Source organism: Triticum aestivum, chromosome 3B, assembly GCF_018294505.1.
Source record: "Triticum aestivum cultivar Chinese Spring chromosome 3B, IWGSC CS RefSeq v2.1, whole genome shotgun sequence".
NCBI classification, from domain to species: domain Eukaryota; kingdom Viridiplantae; phylum Streptophyta; class Magnoliopsida; order Poales; family Poaceae; genus Triticum; species Triticum aestivum.
This window is the reverse complement of record NC_057801.1, coordinates 61680665-61689127: the sequence shown is the minus strand read 5'-3', so window position 1 is coordinate 61689127 and position 8463 is coordinate 61680665. Positions and strand designations below refer to the sequence as shown.

The 8463-nt window shown below is 43.8% G+C and overlaps 1 long non-coding RNA gene across 1 annotated transcript; it reads right to left on the bottom strand.

The window, feature by feature from the left end:
• Positions 1-1467: 1467 nt before the first annotated feature.
• LOC123064766 (uncharacterized) lies at positions 1468-5524 on the bottom strand. The gene is made up of 3 exons (XR_006430795.1): positions 4540-5524; positions 3291-3429; positions 1468-2998 (listed from the first exon to the last, which is right to left on the bottom strand). It is a non-coding gene; the product is annotated as an uncharacterized lncRNA (long non-coding RNA).
• Positions 5525-8463: the final 2939 nt, after the last annotated feature.

Here is an 8463-nt window from a genome sequence, read left to right as displayed (position 1 = left end):
CTATGTCGACCATTGGCGAGCAATTGGAAGTATCTTGTATTACTATCTCCCATTAGGATGAAGTCAACTTTGGACCTCTGGTAGTATTTGATCTCCTCTTCTCGCAGAAGACGGGCAACCTTCTCATTAGATTGATTTTTCAATTCAATCTCATGTTGAGATAAGGTGCGGGTCTCTGCAATTTTGTCGAGGTCATCAATGATGGTACAAAGGCGCTGCTTTTCTTTTTTATATAGCCCATTGATGTGTTTCGCCCATCCAGAGAGGTGTTGCCTCATGGCCCTTATTTTATTATTCCATCTCTGAATCGGTGTACGACCAATGGCTGGCCTCTCCCAAACTTTCTTGATTATTTCTACAAAACCTTCCCGGTGCAGCCATGCCAATTCAAATTTTAAAGGGTGGCGGGAAGAATGGCTCATAGAATTAGAATCAAGAATGATTGGTGCATGATCCGATAATGCCTCGATTCTCTCTAGGGCTCGTACGGTTACCATAGGAAATTTTAGCTCCCATTCGGTATCCATGAGTACCCTATCGAGCTTCTCGTACGTTGGCACAGAACGGTTATTAGCCCAACTGAACTGCCGCCCTGACATACAAGCCTCCCGAAGGTCCAAACTATCAATCACAACATTGAATAGGAAAGGCCAGTGAGCGTCGAAGCGGTCATTATTTTTTTCCTCCTGGTACCTAAGGATATTGAAATCCCCTCCAATAAGCATTGGGTACGGGTTATCCTTAGCCAGATTCACCAGTTCACGAAGGAAAGCGGATTTATGCTCATCTTGGGCAGCCCCATAGACTGCGACCAGGCTCCATGTAAAATTATCAGCCCTGTTTCGTAGGTAAAATTTGATATGAAATTCACTGGTCAAAAAGGCCAACAAGTCCATTGTCGTGGTCTGTATCCCAAGAAGGATTCCTCCGGACCATCCACGAGCTGGTAGACTATGCCATGTGTAGTCGAAACCACCAGATAGGTGATCGAGGACGTGCGGGCGGAAGTCACATTTACCAGCCTCGGAAATTGCCACAAAATCCAATTCGTGTTCTCGCACACAATCACTGACGTGCTTATGTTTAGCCAAGTCTGAGAGACCTCTGCTATTCCAAAACATGCCTCTCATGTGGAAACTCGGATTGGTGTGGAAATTTCCGCCTTCTTGGGCGGTTTTTGTTTCTTTTTAGAGGATTGTGATTTAGATTTCCGCAAAGATGCTATGAAGTCACAAAACATGGACCCAGATCTTGCGTCATCCAAACCAACCTCGGTAATATCACCAACCAAGTGGGAGACTAGCGGACCATCATATTTGGCATCCGCTTCATCCTCCTCCTCGGTTTCGGGGTTAGATAGGGTGTTATTACACTTCAGAGAAACCTTTAAACGGTCAATCTCCATGTGTTTAAGTGCCCCAACCGACAGTTTAACTTCTTTATCGTTCTTTCCCATAAGTACACCAATATTATTTAAGCTATTATTAATGCGAGTATCTGAAAAAGAAAGAAAAGATTGAGCGGACAGGGTACCTGGCGTGGGGTCCAAATTTCTCACGGCTTGGCGGCACATCGCCTTCGCTAGAGAGTGCTCATCAGTCGTAGAGGAACCATCGGCAGAGGTGGCATGACGGTTACTACGTCGGAGACGCGAAGCAATCCCTCCAGACATAGTCGCCGTCGGTGTCGTCGGCTTAGCCGTTGGGGTCCGTAATGTCCCAGATGTCGGTGAAGAGGGACGCGCCAACGGTCCAACCGGAACGGTAGCAACGGGCGTCGCGGCAGAACCATGCGCACGAACCGCTGCTGGACCGAGTGGAACCACAGCGACCGGAGAACATGCTGGTGCAGTCGACTCAGACAGTGTTGGGGAACCTCGCACGTGAACCGAGGTAGCAGCAGTTGTGTGCCCTGTTGGCGTCGTATCCTTGCCCATAGCTAGCTGCCCGAGCATCGGGACTGGGGTTGCTGCATGCGTTTCATGCTGTGCAGGCGCGCCCCCAGCCACATGCATGTGAGCGACGGGCTCATGCACCGTGCCCACGGCCAGCTGGCCATGCACGGAGCTAGCCATGGCCAGTGCATGCTTCTTCGGTGCACATGCATCCATGAGCGAGCTTGCAGCACACACAACCGTGGTTGCTTCTCCCTCCGGCTCCACAGATCTCTGGATATCTTGACCATCAGTGTGTTCTGCATGTGTCATACTCGGAAGGACTGCATCAGGGTGTTGCACAGTACTAACAGTAGAAGTTTGCATAGACACCACATTAGTGCCATATCTAGCCCCTGACATTGAAAGGACACGTGACCCCCACAAAAAAAGGGACACGTGACTGATGAAAAAAGCAAACAGGTCGGAGAACGGGCTTTTTTTTTCTAGTGCTGGTGGTCCAGCCCTGATCTACAGCCATGCACGAAAAATCCTTTGTCGGCCTCTCGTGCGCGCAAGGAGAAATTTGCCTGCCTGGTATAAAGAAAAAAGAAATGCTCCTCACAGCCGCAGCAAACCTCGGCGATGGCACTGGCGGCCGATGAGGCGTGGTGCCAGAAGACCGTTCCCTGGGTGATGGAGCTAGCTAGTAAGGCCATGCAGGGGCGGAGCCAGGATTTGAGTATAGTGGGGCCAAGCCAACTTGAGAAAAAATCCGGTGCAAAAAATAATCAAATAAAACAAGCGGCTAAAAAACAAATTAATCTTAACTAGTCGTCAACCCGTGCAATTGCACGGGCTAGACATTTCTATTAAAAAATGATATCACCTTTGCAATTTTTCTATATTTGTTTTCTTAAATATTCGAAGAGTTTTTCTAGGAGTGAAATATGGAACTTAAACATTAGTGAAGTTGATAACCAATGAAGTTTTTTACCCGGACCTCAAAACACGGTTGAAGGACGGAAGATATGTTTTAATACATGTTACCATGGTTCACAAAGAACACCAATAAACATGAACAGTGCATCCATGTCTGCCAAACTTGTAAATCCTTGAGTTTACCTAGAAATATATAATTACTGGGGTAGTTATCATGAATTGGTTACATATATACTTAAGGAATAAGTAATGTTGCAAACGAAATAAAGGATCTGGCTGTACAAACCCAGTAAGACTCCTCCCCGAAAATATCACGATCTAGTTGTTGATTAGTGATCAAGACAAACAAAAGAGGACTACTCTTCTGATCTATCATTTTGTGGTTTTCATTTAATTTGCTACAAAAGTATAAGGCTTGATTCTCTCTATCATCCTGATAGGGCATATGGAATTTAAAAAAAAAACAGTAGTTTACCTTAGTCCGCATGATAGCCACATTTTGTGCTTTGTACGTCCAACCTTTCACCACACTACTCCTCCTTGCATGCAGTGTGAACAAAGTTTAACCACAGAATAAATGGAATCATATCCGCATAACCTTCTACCTTAAATCACTGGATGAATGAAACCAATTAGTTTTGTAATAGATGTTGGAAGAAATAACACTCTGAAATATCACGAATAGATCTAACTCATAGTGATTCTAAAGTAAAACTGGTTGTAATAGTTGAGGGAAAAGGAAGCAACAACAGATGGATGCATACTGCTCTACAAAACTCTTTTTATTGAGAAGAAAGACCAAATGATCATATATCAGTAATATTTAACAGACATATATTATATTATCAGTCAAATTTAATACGCCAGAAATATTATCTCAGAGCACTGAATAGCAGTAGACAATTCCTATATAAATGAAAGATTAAAAATGAGTGGAAATAGATACTGCATAATAGAAGACCAACAGACTTAATATAAATATTTGACTAAGTGATAGCGAATAATTGCAGGAAATATCAAGATAGCAATAATATGGAAAAATGTCGCACCAATAGGCTGGCCACATCATATGTCAGTTTTTAGTGTTCTTTCACGTTCCCGTGTCCAAGTACATGACGGTATAGTTAGAGGTTGTTGTTAAGTTTTTGGTTGACGGAGTGGTTGAGTTGTTCTCTAATATTTTCAGAACTGTACCGAGGTGGATATGGTCCAATAGAAAAGAAATCGGGGGCAGACCTTAATTTGAGAATGTGACACATAAATTCAATTTTGAATATGAGTTCACCTTGATTGGATGTATAACATGCTAAGCATTTATTTTACTAATACAACACGGTGCAATGCAGAATTAGTCATTGTATCATCGCATTGAAATATGATAATAATTTTTTGAAATTCTTATAAGGTCGTATTGGTGTTAAACTGAGCTAATCATAGTTAGAATTGCTTCTTTGGTAGGAAAACAATTAGCAGACCATCCTACATACCCTTGACCCTCTATCCCAGTTTTCCTAAACATATACATGGTTCTTAATATGATAAGCTCTCCATCTTTTACCTTTGGATCATCTTTATTATATTTGTAAATAAGAAACAACATGTCGATATTGTTTCAGTTGGATAAACCTTTTATTGGTAACATTTGCATTTAGTTGTGGTTCTGTACTTGGTCCCGATCAAAATATTTTCATCTTCGATTGGGATGAGACCAATAAGTAACTTACTGTACTTGATGTAGGCAATGAAAACTTTGGCATTGATCACAGGTCAGAAGCTAGGTGACATCATATCTGACCCTTTTGGTCTCTGGACCATCGTGCTTCGCGCTGCGCCTTGCGTACACTAAAGGTGCAGATCAGGGCACAAATTGGCATGTCGAGGCCCACTGCTTTTTCTCCGTCCACGTCAAGTTCAAGGTATGTATCAACATGATCATGGACTCATGGTAGTGTAACCGTAGGTAACATGCACATAAGAATTTAATTGTATCAATGAGTTAGTAACCATAGGTAACGTGCGTATAAGAATTTAAAATTAATCCGCAGTTAGGATTAATCTTTGAACATGGGAGAAGGAATATGATTAGAAGGAATAATCCAAGCTTGCCACAATTAATGAAATCAGATTCAATTCTACTGGAGTTAGGCAACATTACGTTGGAAATAAAAGCAATCAAGTAGAGCATTTGTTTTAGCTTTGTACAATCATACCACCAGAATAACTATGGACGTGATCATCCAAGTAAAGAACAGTTAAATCAAGCTGAACGTACTGAGGAACTGATGTTAATGGATCTGTTTTTGCTACTACTAAGACGTGCATGTGACGGAGATCCCTGACCAGGATCGTAAGATAGATAAGGCCCTAATCAATATGTAAAGATTGTACCGTATTCTTCCTTCCTTCTTGCTGCCAACATCATTTGCCTCTGGAATCCTCCTTGCCGTTTAGTGCGGGCCGGTTTAGTCATGTACATACAGTTATCAAGCAGGTATAGTTTCAAAGATGACCGCAGAGTGAAAAAAACATAAATTTCAACATGGACTAAACGATTGTCAAGACTCACTCAAATTAGGTTTTTGGTCGTACTCACTCCTCGATCACTTCCAGCCAGAGCTTGCTATTAGATCATAACTTGATTAAAAATTGACAACCAACTTCATGAAATATAGGGAGTAGCATTGTCGTACATTCTCCATAGTCTAACTATGTTGCTCCCACAATATTTATTGTCCAGCGGCAATGCACACTAGTAGAAAACAGGGCTTTCGTCCAGGCCAGTTTAGCCCATTAGTCCCGGTTCAATCCAGAACCGGGACCAATGGAGCTATTTGCCCCGGTTCGTGAGCCCAGGGGGCCGGCCGGGCCACGTGGGCCATTGGTCCCGGTTCGTCCGGACCTTTTGGTCCCGGTTGGTGGGACGAACCGGGACCAATGGTCCTGGCTCCTGGCCCACCACTATTGGTCCCGGTTGGTGGCATGAACCGGGACCAATAGTGGTGCCTATATATAGCCCCTCGCGCAAGAGCAGAGCACACTGCTCTGTTTTTTCTGGCCGAGGGGGAGAGGGCTTGGTGGTGCTCTAGCTCACCTCCTATGCACACAAGGTGTTCGATGGAATGCCCGAGCCACACTACTTAAGGTTTCTCCTCTCCAAGCTCGACCGCCAAGCTTCATTTTCCTCAATATTTATCTAGGTTTAGCGGTCCGTCACGCCCCGTCCCCGTCTTCACCGCCGTCGATCACCCGCGCCGATCTCATCGCCGGCACCACCGTGGTGAGCCTCTTGTTCTTATCTTCTTTCTGAAAGGAAAAATATTATTACTTGTTTGTTTAGATAGATACTTGTATTATTTTCTTACTTTTATTATTGCATCTTATATAGTGCGCCGATGGTTTTGGTATCCGCCCCCGTCGGCCCTCGTCCTGTCTATGATTCGGATGTGGTATATATTATCTTTTCATAACTATTGGTTCATTTATTGTTTATGAAAATTATGCCGACCAACGTGACATAGATTTTATTTATCTAGGAGGTTGTTGAACCGGAAATTCCAACCGACCCTATTGTCGAGAGGTTAAATTTAGTTGAAGAAGAAAACAATTTCTTGAAGGAAAAAATAAAAAAACTTAAGGAGGAGAAGATGATATTGGAGTTGCATGTTGCGGATGTCGTCGATGATCACAAGATCAAGATGGATGCAATGCGCTTGAAGATGAGAAAGATTAGAAAATATGTCATTCATACCGAGGCTTGGTATCATTATGCCGTTGGATCAGTTGTTACCTTGGTTGCGATTATGATCGCATTTGTTTTCGCATTGAAATGTTTTACATAGTTTCAATGTATGGTTTAATTAATTTAGATGCTCTGCAGAGCTTTATGTTGTTAGATGAGAACTATGTATCTACTTTGGTTTTTATGTGATGATAAACTTTTATTAATTTGGTCACTTAATTATCTATTCATGATGTTCTGTAATGATTTTTGACACACTTAATTATATATAATGCACGCAGATGAACCGGCAATGGATGTACGGTGACAGACACACCTCTGAGTACATTAAGGGCGTGCATGATTTTCTCGAAGTGGCTGAGGCAAACAAGCAGAATGGTTTTATGTGTTGCCCATGCCCTATATGTGGGAATACGAAGTCTTACTCTGACCGGAAAATCCTTCACACCCACCTGCTTTATAAGGGTTTCATGCCACACTATAATGTTTGGACGAGGCACGGAGAAATAGGGGTTATGATGGAAGACGGCAAGGAAGAAGAGTACGATGACAACTATGTGCCCCCTGAATACGGTGATGCTACTGAACATCAAGATGCACCAGACAATGTGCACGATGGTGCTGCAACGGGCGAAGCTGCTGAAGATCAAGAGGAACCAGACGATGTGCCCGATGATGATGATCTCCGCCGGGTCATTGTCGATGCAAGGACACAATGCGAAAGTCAAAAGGAGAAGCTGAAGTTCGATCGCATGTTAGAGGATTACAAAAAGGGGTTGTACCCCAATTGCGAAGATGGCAACACAAAGCTCGGTACCGTACTCGAATTGCTGCAGTGGAAGGCAGAGAATGCTGTGCCTGATAAAGAATTTGAGAAGCTACTAAAAATAATGAAGAAGAAGCTTCCAAAGGATAACGAATTGCCCGACAGTACATACGCAGCAAAGAAGGTCGTATGCCCTCTAGGATTGGAGGTTGAGAAGATACATGCATGCCCTAATGACTGCATCCTCTACCGCAGTGCCTACAAGGATCTGAACGCATGCCCGGTATGCGGTGCATTGCGGTATAAGATCAGACGAGATGACCCTGGTGATGTTGACGGCGAGCCTCCCAGGAAGAGAGTTCCTGCGAAGGTGATGTGGTATGCTCCTATAATACCACGGTTGAAACGTCTGTTCAGAAACGGAGAGCATGCCAAGTTGATGTGATGGCACAGTGAGGACCGTAAGAAAGACGAGAAGTTGAGAGCACCCGCTGACGGGTCTAAGTGGAGAAAAATTGAGAGAAAGTACTGGGATGAGTTTGCAAAGGACCCAAGGAACGTATGGTTTGCTTTTAGCGCGGATGGCATTAATCCTTTCGGGGAGCAGAGCAGCAATCACAACACCTGGCCCGTGACTCTATGTATGTATAACCTTCCTCCTTGGATGTGCATGAAGCGGAAGTTCATTATGATGCCAGTTCTCATCCAAGGCCTTAAGCAACCCGGCAACGACATTGATGTGTACCTAAAGCCACTAGTTGAAGAACTTTTACAGCTGTGGAATGGAAACGGTGTACGTACGTGGGATGAGCACAAACAGGAGGAATTTAACCTAAAGGTGTTGCTTTTCGTGACCATCAACGATTGGCCCGCTCTCAGTAACCTTTCAGGACAGACAAACAAGGGATACCACGCATGCACGCACTGTTTACTTGACACCGATAGTATATACCTGGCAAGCTGCAGGAAGAATGTGTACCTAGGCCATCGTCGATTTCTTCCGACCAACCATCAATGTCGAAAGAAAGGCAAGCATTTCAAAGGCGAGGCAGATCACCGGAAGAAGCCCGCCATGCGTACCGGTAATCACGTACTTGCTATGGTCAATGATTTACACGTAATCTTTGGAAAGGGTCCCGGCGG